The sequence below is a fragment of the Lycium barbarum genome, chromosome 10 (genome assembly GCF_019175385.1).
Source record: "Lycium barbarum isolate Lr01 chromosome 10, ASM1917538v2, whole genome shotgun sequence".
Classification (NCBI taxonomy): domain Eukaryota; kingdom Viridiplantae; phylum Streptophyta; class Magnoliopsida; order Solanales; family Solanaceae; genus Lycium; species Lycium barbarum.
In genome coordinates this window covers 90246148-90258454 of record NC_083346.1, presented here as the reverse complement: position 1 = coordinate 90258454, position 12307 = coordinate 90246148, and positions in this window count along the sequence as shown.

Genomic DNA, 12307 nt, shown 5'->3' with positions numbered 1-12307 from the left:
ATGACGCCTTTAACATTTGTCCCAGTTTCTGGTACGGAAGGATATTGAGCTTTTCGCAGACGACGAATCCCCCTGAGGGAATCGGGTCAAGCGTAGTTCAGGTTACAAAGCAGAATGAAATTGAGATGGAAAGTGGCGCTCGACTTTATGCAAAAGCATCAAGAGGGCGGTGCTAAGACCATGCGACAGATAGAAGGCGGCGCTTAGCCTTTGCAGAAATTTCAAAGGGGCGGTGCACATCCCATGCAACATATAAAAGGCGGTGCTCAGCCTTAAACGTCCTATTAAAGGCGGACTAGCCTAAAATGTCCAATTAAAGGCGGACGAGCCTAAATGTCCTATTAAAGGCGGACTAGCCTATAATGTCCAATTAAAGGCGGACAAGCCTAAATATCCAATTAAAGGTGGACGGACCTATAATGTCCTATTAAAGGCGGACGGGCCTAAAATGCGGTGCTTTTGCGAACAATGGTGTTGTGCCTTTGCAGGGCATTTGAAAGTGATAATGTAATGCAGGTGCGGTGCGATGCGGGGCATTTGCAAATAATAAAGAAATGCTAGTGCAGTGCAAATGCTTTATGCAGGCATTTCAAGGGGGCTGTGCTCAACCTTATGCGAAAAATTCAAAGGGCGGTGCACAGCCCATACAACGCATAAAGGCGGAATGAGCCCGAAATGACCTGCTTGATTTATGGTTACCAAAATTAGTGCGGAGCGAAGAGCCTTTGCGATGCTTGATTCATATACGGTGAGACGTGTCTCGACGCAGTGCGTAATTTGCGGCAACAAATATTCATGATGCAATGCCGAAGATTTGGGGACTTTCTACCCTGCCAAAATTTGCAACTAAAAGGTTCCTGCACTCAAAGAAATTTGTAAGTTTCAAAATTAATTAGTATCAAGTTAACTTTGACCTTTGTTGTATCTGAATCTTGCAATTGCCGATTTGATACTGTGCGATGTCCTTCAAGAATAGCTAAAATATGTCCCTGCATTACTCAAAGAAAATTTTGTTAGTGTAAAATAACATGGTTGCCTTGCATTGAACACCAAAGCTTTGGCGTTGAATCTGCATTTCTTGAGGTGATGGCATTGCAACAATCTGGTGACGCTGATATATTGTTCGAGATTTCGATTCATGTTTTTTTGTCGAATAATGATAGGCCATTTGCAAAGCCGCCCCAGTGTTGCTTTATGGGGAGGATGGAATTTTCACTATATTAAGACCGTGTCCGAGAATGGACTGCCTACTTATCCCGAAGGAATCAGGTCGAAAGTAGTTCATAACAAGCTTTAGCAAAAATTACAAGAAGGAAAGTTGATCATGAGGCAAGTGGGTGGAGAACGCTAGTGACGGTAGATCCTTTCAATCGTCTTACTTAGTTCCACGCTTCCTTTTCAAATGTCTCGGTGCCAATTTTGACAGATCACCGGTAACAATAATTGCATTTGCAACTGAAGGGCCATCATTGTCGCACAATTTATTTTGTTGCACACTTATCTTATCCTTTTCGATCATGTTCTGGATCTTATGCTTAAGGGCCGGGCAGTTTTCTGTGTCATGACCTGGAATATTAGAGTGGTAAGCACAACTTTTGGACCAATCAAAATCTGGCGGTAGGCTTTTAGGGATCCATCCTTTCTTCGGCTTCAGGAGTCCCTTGGCTTTCATTTTCTTAAATATGCTGGTTAACGACTCTTCAAGAGGAGTAAAAGTGCGGAGTTTTGCGTGCTCTGACCGTCGTAAGCTAGACTGTGCTGGATCGGGTTGATATTGAATGCCTCGTTGATGAAGGTATATATGATCACGCGAACATTGATAGTTCTGTCGTGATTGCGGCTGATGTGTAGACCTGATAGCTGAGTCGGTTTCTCTGTTTTTGCCTTGCAAATTGTTGAATGTCTCGACTTGAAAAGTTGTTTGTACTGATGAACTGTCAACAATTCTTCCTGCTCGAATGCCCGCTTCTACTTGCTTTCCAATTTGAATTAGATCAGCAAAGTCGCGCAACCGCGCACATAACAACTTTTCATAATATATGCCCTTTTGTATTTGGATGAAAGTTGAAATCAACTCATTCTCAGGCAACGGAGGACGTATTTTTGAAGCTTCCAATCTCCATCGGATGGCATATTCCTGAAAAGACTCATGTGGCATTCTTTCTATCTCAAGCATATCATACAGATTTGGACTAACCCCGATGTTAAATTTGAAATGTTCTACAAAGTCGCGGGCCATGTCCTCCCATGTGTACCATTTGCGAAAGTCTTGTTCTGTGTACCAATCTAACGCCAACCCTGATAGGCTCAGAAAGAACAATTTCATTCTTATGGCTTCATCTTGTCCAATTCCCATTAATCTGCTACAATAGTTCTTCAAGTGCGTAATAGGATTTCCTCTGCCATTAAAGGTGTTGAATTTTGGCACTTTGAATCCTGGCGGCAACTCAACATTTGGAAGCATGCACAAACTTTCATATCTTAAGCTTTGGACATTTCTTGCCCGCATCTCTTCTTCGACAATTCTCCTCAAATTGTGAAGCTCTCTATCCGAGTCATTCTGATTGATTGCGTTCGCCTCATTTCTCAATCTCTTGTGTGGGTATACCGCTAGCTGATTTTGCTGGTTTTCTGTGAAGGGCGCTGCAAGTGCAGGCTTTTGGACATTAGGTATCAATGTGACTTGCAAAGCATCTGGTTTAATAGAGTATCTTGGCGGTATATTTGTAGGAGCTGGGTGAGGAGAAATAGTGAAAGAAATGTTTTGGGTAGAGCTGGAAGCTGAACTTGTGTTAGGAAGAAGGCTGAGGGTATTTCCCAAATTGACCAACACGCTTCTTTGTACTACATTCTTCTCGCTATCTTCATTTTGCGCTTGCACCAACCCCACACCGGTGTTGAAGGACTCAAATCTTTTTGCCATTGTATCTCGTCCTTAATGCAGATTCGCAGCCAAAACAATGTTCAATGCCAGATAACCCGTAAAAGAATGACACAAGAAGCTCTAGAATTTGCAGTTTGACGGTATCGTGACAGGCTGAATTGATGGCACGTAATCCTGATTTGATTCGTCTTTAATCTCGTCAACCTTCAAAAACAGGTGTATAAAATTATTTTGATAAAAAATAAATTAAAAGATAAGGTTGAAATCAAAGCCGCATGGCTTTTGAGGCGAGGCCACAATGGCCCTGATTGATAGACCTGATTGTTGATCTCGCGATTTTAAGTTCCTGCATTCAAAGAAAATTATTAGTTTGGGAGGGGGAAGTTGATTCGTGTTGACTCGAAGCTTGACTTTGTTGGCGCCCCATTCATCCTGTTTGTTTGGATCTTGCGGCCTCCGTTTAAAGCCTCGGTAGATGAACAGTAGTGAAACAATTGAAAGAAAGTCTTCCATTTGAAAAATATATACGTAAGTGTATGTATGTAAGGAAAGATATATATGAAAATATATGTATACAAGTTGTGAGATATTCCTGCTAACTTTCGATTGCGACACTTCCGAGAACTTTGAAAGGTCGTTTGTGTGTACTATTCTTGTCTAGTAGCCTTAATAGCGTCGATGTCCAACTTTTCTCTGGTCTAATCTTCCAAAATATGCCCCAGTTTTGATTCTGGAGGGTATACTAAGCCTATGATATGTTGTGACCGAACCTTGTATAGGTTGCCTACGTATCCACCAAGGAATCAGGTCTGAACGTAGTTCGTGACGCATAAGATATTTTGGATTTTTGTTATAAAGCAACCGAACCCTACGTGGGCTGCCTACGTATCCCACCATGGGAATCAGGTCAGCGTAGTTCGGAACGCATCTGAATGGCAAAAATTCTAACCTAGTATGACCGAGTCCCTATGTGGGCTGCCTACGTATCCACCGAGGAATCAGGTCAAGCGTAGTTCGCAACGCATGTGAATGGCAAAAATTCTAACCTAGTATGACCGAGTCCCTATGTGGGCTGCCTACGTATCCACCGAGGAATCAGGTCAAGCGTAGTTCGCAACTAAAGGAAATGTTGCAAACTAGGTTGTCTAACCTAATGGCGTACTTTGATTGCTTCTTGAATTGCCAGCTTTTAGGCTTATGTTGTCACCTATCGGCTATTTCAATTTCTCGAGTGGAATCTTGTCTTGTCCCCTAGTTTCTTTGTTACTCTTTCAGGATTTGTCTATTCGTTCATGTCACAATCGTAGAGTTGGCAGATTTGATAAGTAAAGTAGAAAATAAATTATTAAGGGAAATCCGAAATGCATTCATAGTTTTGCAATTCAAGCTTCCACAAGGTGAAGCAAGACAAACAAAATTTTGGGTACGGTTCAAGCATCAATAAAAGAAAACAAGTTCACTACATGTTCATGCCACCAAGGCTCCCGGCGAATCAGGGACGGAGTACAAGTCCAGTTCTTTAGAGTCTCTCCTGGTTCTGTACCCTGGATGGTTGGTGTCTCAGTAGTTGTTGCAGCCATCTTCACTGGCACTTGTTTTCGGATCATCCCCACAGGCGCAACGAACGTTGATGACACGCCTCTCTCCATCTTTTCCAATTGGCGTAACAGCCTCCTTCCGATTCTTAACTTTTCGATAATTATCATGTTCACGTTGGCGTTTTCGTGAGTAGGAAAAGGGATGGCGATCCATATCGAGTTGAGCTCCAGTGAGCTGGATTGTTCCTTCCTTAATCAAGGCTTCGATTTTGCTTTTGAAGCCATAGCAATCCTCAGTGGCATGCCCCGGAACTCCAGAATGATATGCGCAATGCTTGGAACTATCAAACCATTTTGGGATAGGATTGAGAATTTTCCCTTCAATAGGTTGTACCACGCCTGCCGCTTTCAGTCTTTCAAATAGCTGAGACAAAGGTTCAGCGAACTGAGTGTAATCACGGGTGTTTTTTATGACAGGGTTTGGACGGGCTCTATGTGTGGTATGTGGTCGATTTCGGTGGGTGGAAATTTGGGCAAATTGGTATGGACGTAAGTTTTGATATTGAGGTGCTCGGGGTTGGTAGTAATTTGGTCGAGTACTATAGACAGGGTAAGGGAATAGTGGAGCTTGGTAGGGTTCAACGTAATGGTAAGGGTAGAAAGGTTGTTGCGGATGGCCAAAGTACGTAAGGACTTGGTTTAGTGGGTTTAGAGGAGTAATTGTAGGTGGTGGGTTAGTGTTGGTGGGTAAAGCAATGTAAGGAGTGTTACCTAGTGATTGATTTGGTGGATTTGCGGAGGTGATTGTTGTTGGTAGGTGCATTGTTTTGTGGAGGAAGATGTTCTGGAACTAAAGGTTCAAGTGATGGAAAATGAGGCGGGTTTGGTGCGACACTCCTAGGTTCAGGAGGTGGACTTTGGAGTGTAATGGATAAGTTGGTCATGTTTCTAACCCGATTTAGCTCTCCACGTAGATCCTCAATCTCTTGAGTCAGGCGGGCGATATGTTCATCCCGTTGAATAGTAGTTCCGTGTTTAAAAATCTCGGGAGGGTCATTAGAAACCATGATGCTTTCCGGGCTAGTTGAAATAGATGCGGCTGGATCAGACGTAATATTTGCTTTTCCTTGAACAACCCAGCTGCGTTGAGGTAACGATGATGTCTTTGACCTTGTGATGTAAGGATGGTCGGCCATTGAGTGTCAACACGAATCAACTTCTTCTTTGGGAATAAGATAAAAGAAACATAAAGTATAAATGATGTTAGTCTCGTGAACATATCTAGGTAAAGTCATGAACATGTAAAGTCAAGTAAGACGTGTAGCAAATAATTCATCAAATAAAGTCAAACAAGTATATCAAACAGTAACGCGTCCTAATATGCATGTGACCTCTTTGTGCCAGAGGTAGGCCTATCGTCGTTTGAAGGGTAAAGTGTGTCATAATATGTCATCCCGTTGCTTTGATTAATTAGACAGATTCTATTTCTCAAATAAAGTACAAGATAATGCAATATTTATTACATGTTAAATGAATACAACATAAAGTGTTTCCTAATTTAAGTAAAGTAAATACAGTTTCCTATGTCTAACTTCTAGCTCCATTTGTGCTGTCTTTGATCTTCATCATTCGTTGTACTCCAATGCAAATCCATACCTGTCATAGAAATATTAATCATGCCCTCCCTCCTAAAGTTTAATTAATTAGAGCAAATAGTCAATATTTAGGCACAATTATCCTTCAAACATGCACATAAAGTATGATTGGTGTCACTCGGGGTCGCGAACCCGCTTGGACGTTTTGGGTAAAGTCATCTAATGAATTTAATACACCAAGGGTATTAAACCTCCTAAGTCATGAAATGTATGCTCTTAATAAAAGGTGTTGATTTAGCTCTATCTTAGGCTGACTAAGAGTTGGCTTCCTATGACACAAGGTTCCCCCAAGCGGACAACTTGGGAGTGGAAAGTCCGTGGCCGTCGACTGCACCGCTGATCGACTAAATCCACTAGACCAATCCAACTAAAGGGGTAATTTAGTGGTGCACGGGCGCAAACTGCGAAGCCGCTTTAAGTGTGTGAATATGTGTGAGTTTTCCAGGAGTGGAAGAAATATGAGCGGAATGCCAATTTAAGGAAAGCAATAACATATTAAAAGTTTCACATAATAAAACAATCACTCAAAAGAACATAAGAGAAACAAACAAAGCGACAATAAGGAAAAAATAAAGAAAAACAACCAAACATCCAACAAATTAATTATTAACCTAAGTTGTTATGGTTAAGAACCTAAAGTCCCCAGCAGAGTCGCCAAGCTGTCACACCCCATTTTAACCCGGGAGTTGAAGCGGAGTACAACATATTGGGGATTCTTTTGTTGTTTGTTTAAAGAGTCGCCACCTAATTGATTTTCTTTTGCGGTGAATTAGGACACCTAATTATTAACTAAGGTAAAGTTAAAACTAAACCTCTGTTAATAGTCTGCTTAACCAGTGTGATTCTAGGTAAGGGTTCTATATTATCCTAAAGGGAAGGGGTTAGGCATCCTTTAGAATCCGTTAACTTACGGTTATCCGACTAAACTTAGGTTAATTAATCAATGTTAGATATAATATTAAAATTCTAAAAGAAAAGCTTGTGCAAATAAGACTTGTAAAAATTGTGACAATTTATGCAAAAGAGAATTTTAAAAATGTCATTTTTTATATAAAGAAAGAAGATTTCAAATAATGTCGTTAAAAAATGGGATTAACAATTCGCATAAGAGGGGATTTTAGAATGCTATTTAAAATAGAAGTTTATGAATGTTGCTAAGATTTAAAATAAGATACTAATAAAATTTTTAAAAAAAGAAGATAATAATTTGTATAAAAGGAGACTTCAAATGCCATAAAAATTTATAAATATTGTTAAGGTTTAAATATATATATAAAAAAAAGTGTTGTTTAGAATGAAATTTGTGACAAAATATAATAATTCGCGTAACAGAAACTGCAAATGCCATAAAAAATAACTTATAAATGTTGCAAATATTTAAATAATGATGCTAATTAAAATAAAAACGCGCATGAAATATATAAGGAAAAGAAAACGCGAATTTGCGTAATGCCTTAACAAATATTCGAAACAAACTAAACGATGATGTATTGATTGATTTTGCGTTTTAGAAATTCAAAGATCTTTAATTCTTATTTGTATGTTAGTGTTGTTTCAAAATTCTCAAGATGATAATATGTGAATCCTTTAATTTAGAACATATATATGATCGTGGCATTTATTTTGCAAATTGATTATTTTAAATAAAAAAGCGTGAAGAGAAGGAAATAGTTTGTGAAATTAATTGTTGGTTCTTTCCTAAGTTGACTACCCATAACTAAGACTAGTCCACTAATTCATCTAAAGTTCATCTAAATTAGGAAAATAACACATAAAAAAGGGTTAGTCATACAATACAAATTAAATACACAAATATAAATAGATGAATATGTAATTTAAATGGGCTCGGCCCATTTTAAGATAGTCGTTCGCTGTTGGCTACTGCTGGGCTTCGGCCCAGCAGATCCTTTTATGACTGGGCTGCTGTTAAATGGATCTGGCCCATTGCTGCGAACACTGTTCCTGTTATATGGGCCTCGGCCCAGAATTCTTATTTTCTGCGGGTGGGCTGATTTGGGGAGCTGATTTGAGAAGATTGAGTTGGGCTTTTAGCCCAACAGAAAATGCAAGAGAGGAGCGAATCCCTCGGACTCGCAATACGATGACCATGCATAAAATAAAAGGAGAAGAATTAGTATATAATCAGCGAATAAGGTCAAACATATAGCATGCGAATTTAAATCAATCAACAGATCATGTATATTCCATGTTTATTTGAAGTATACTTCATGTATACATAGGTACGCGATCTCACTGCTTTAACAACATTAAAGCACTTTTATATTATACGGAAAGCACATAATCTGCCTAGCAAATGGCGATGGGTATTTAAAACTATACTCGATGCTCAGAATTATCGCAGCATTCCTACAGATCTGAACCCTTTATTCTCTCACTATTTTTTATAAGACAGTTCAGAGAGGAGAAAAAATGATAATGTTTTCTTGCTCATGTTAAAACCTTTTCGACAGTTATACAGGGTGGGATGCAAACAGGCAGTGTTCTAGCCAACAGCCATGAACAACTTTGAGCATAAAACAATCAACATTTGATCATGTAAAGGACTGTGACATTCTCTTTAGGCATACTAATAAGACAGATCTACTATCTCCCTTATACAGATTTAAAACAAGTATTTCACAAGAGTATGCACTCATCTAGGTCAACTAATACTCTCAGATGAGCACGAACAGATCCAAACTTAGTAAAAATGACCAAACTACATACTTTCTCAATAAGGAGTTTCAACTATTGATCACAAACTTCAACAGAATGCCAACACAGTTTTACACAGCCAGGATTGAAATTAAAGAAAGCTTTTGCCCCAAAAAAATATTCTGAGATTATAGATACTACAAACAAACAACAAGTTGTCAACATGGGCCACATGGTTTAAACAGAGTCATTTAAGGGATCATACAAAGGTCTAGGTTATTTTAATCACTCAAAGTCACATGAAAGGTCTGGGAGCATACAGTTGCTTTCTTGGTAGTGCTTAAGTCGACAAAACAAACATGATGAAGTTCAGACTAATTGGTGGTGTTACAAGGCAAGGATTACACATTCAAACATAGTCAGCTTGGCAAAGGATACAAGATGGGGCTGATATCTAATTCCTATTTGGCCTATGGTTAATAAATGAAACAACAAAAAAAAGACCAAACCTTTACACTTAGTATGCTGGCATTGGCAGAAAACTTTTAACAGGAAGCTCTAAAGCCAAGCAAAGTTAGGATTCGGGTACCTAATAGCTAGTTAAACTTCAGTTTAAATCTCCAATATGATCATGTCAAGCTATTTAATGAATGTCAGAGACCAACCAAACAAGATCTCAGCCACCAACCATAGTTTTGAAACAACTAACATGCACTTGATACTTAATGTTGACACAAGGAAAGATTATCCAATTCAATCTGTTATGACCAAAGAGTAGAACTATGACAAGTTCAAATAAAGAGGTTTCGAAAGCTGGGCATTGTCTGACACATAAAGGATTTCATCAACTCCCTCTTATGTTTTAAAAGTAGCCTTGGGGGAGGGCTAATCAATCTCTTCTGGTCTTAGCAAAAGATTCAGCAACTATGAGATTAAGCAATTCAGAATTAAGGTTTATATGCGGGTCTAAAAGAAAGCTTGCTTATTGATCAACAGAAAAGAAAAAGCAAGAAAAAAAAAAGGGACAAATCCACAGGCAGATTCAAAAGTGCGCAGAGAGGGGAAGAAAACTCATGTGCATCTTATATATTTTCAAACCAACCAAACATACCAATAAAACACAAAAAAAAAAAAAAAACTCAGTTACGTGCCTAACCAAAAAAAAGAATTAGAACTGCCCAGATAACCATAAACCAACCAATAAGCCAACTGACATGACTAAACTTAAAACACATAAACATTCAACACCATTTTAAATAAGAATGAGCTAGGGATTACACTTAGCGATATGTTTAAACTGCTAAAAACGAACTAATCCCACTCCAATGCTATAGCAAAAACAGATCATGAATAGCCAAAATTAACTAAAATTGGACTAAACAAGCATAATAATATAAAAACTAACAAGCCAAACTGAAATGAACTATGCTGGCATACAAAGACATAGCAAAAAAAAAAAAAAAAAAAGTAAGGGGAGGAGTGAAATTCACCTTTTGCGGAGGCAGTGAAGTGGGTACGGGATCTTCGATTTTCCCTCGACACACTACAACTTCCAGATTTGCATGCAATCGGATTTGAAATAGCAACGAGGGCAAAAAGGGAATAAAAATGGTCTGGTTTTTTTCGATTAATGTCAAGAAGCTGTGATTGAAGATAAATGTTTTAGGGGGATTCTTGGTCTCAAAAACTACGATTCCTAGGGGGTTCTTGCGATTCAAAAGGGGCTCAATATTTGGGGATCAAAGATGCAACCGATTTTTTTCGATTCCACAAAAAAAACCCCCCCCCCCCCCCCTTCTTCAACTAATCAAACCCTTTTTTATAGGGTTTTTCGTCGACGAAGAGAGAGAGAGGAGCGGGGGAGACAAGATCAAGTGGGGAACAGGAACCAGTGGGGGGCAGCGGAGAAGAAGGAGGAAAAGGGGGAGGGGTGTGCGGCGGCGAGGGTTTCGGGGTAAAGGGTGAAGGGAGGCGGAGATGAAGGAGAAGGGAAAAGGGGCGCGGAAATGAAGTGAAGGGAAACTAGTTTTCCCTTATTTTGCTGAGAAATGAATTGGACCCGGTCCATTTGTGGACCGGGTCAAATTTTAGACTGGGTATTTAAAAGAATGGACTATTAAATTAAACATGGACTGATCTAAAAATTGAGATAAAAAATATGGTCTAGTCCAAAAATATTAGGAATTAATCGCACTTTGATTTGGGGTCCGGTAAGTCAATATACGGACTAAGTGCAAGAAATAGTTTGGCTTCTAAATTTGAATAAGAGACACATCTTGATTAACGATGTACTAAGGGTGCCAGAATATCACTTAATACGGAAGTATATAATTATAAAAAGATCCGGATAATAAAATCATATGATGTTGCAATGACCGTGCAATAATATTTAATAACAAACAAACGCTAACATTTAAATGTGCGAAATAAAATGCGATATGCATGCGGAAGTTGGTAGAAACGTTGAGAAATGCAAGTTTGAATAATACTAAATAATAGCAGCAAATAAATAGCGGTAGTAGTACTGCTAATAACAATAATGATAATGGTAATAATGATAATGTTGATGATAATGGTGATAAAAATAATAATAGATATAACAATAATAGTAAGTAACAAATATTGATAATTAAAAAATGATAATAATTAATAATAACAATAAAGATGATAATAATTAATAATAAAATAATAATAATAAATAACAATTATTGATAGTGACAAAATGTTAATAAATTAATAATAATAACAATAATAGTGGTATAATAAGATAACAATGATAATAATAATAATAAGAAATAATAATGATGATAATAGTAATAAATAACAGTTGTTGATAAGACAATAATAATAAAAAATAACGATGATAATGATGATTAATGATTGATAACAAAAATAACGCTGATGATAATGATTAGTAATTAATAATAATAATAATAATAATAATAATAATAATAATAATAATAACGATAATGGAAATAACAGGAATAATAATAATTAATGACAATCAGTAATAAAAAATGATAATGTTAAGAATAATAATAGTAATAATAATAATGATAATAATAATAATAATAATAATAATAATAATAATAATAATAATAATAATAACTGCAGCGCATAATAAAACGGGGCGTTAATAAAAGACTAATAATTATAGTAAAATTAAAATGCATATTGTTTTAATTTCTCAAAATACCAGAGGTACAAATAGGTATTTCGGGGAAGAGGCGGGACAAAATTGGGTGTCAACAGGGGTGGTGCTTGGTAAGTAGGAGCGGACACACGAATACTAGGCGGAGCCGTGTAAGCTGGTACAGTGGTGGTGAAGCTTGGTTGTGCGTAATACACATGTGTTGGATAATTGATGAGGGATGTAGTTATGTGGGTAGATTGTGGTTCTTTTGGCCTTGGGTTTGGAATGTGGGATATGTTAGCCACGTCCTCTTTCTTTTTGCGAAAGATTCCTGCAGTAGCTTGCCCAGCTGCCTTGTTGAAGACGCTAACTATTTTCCCGGATTTACGACGATCTTCTATAGCTTCTCCCAATAGTATGTCGTAGAAATCCAGCTCTTGGG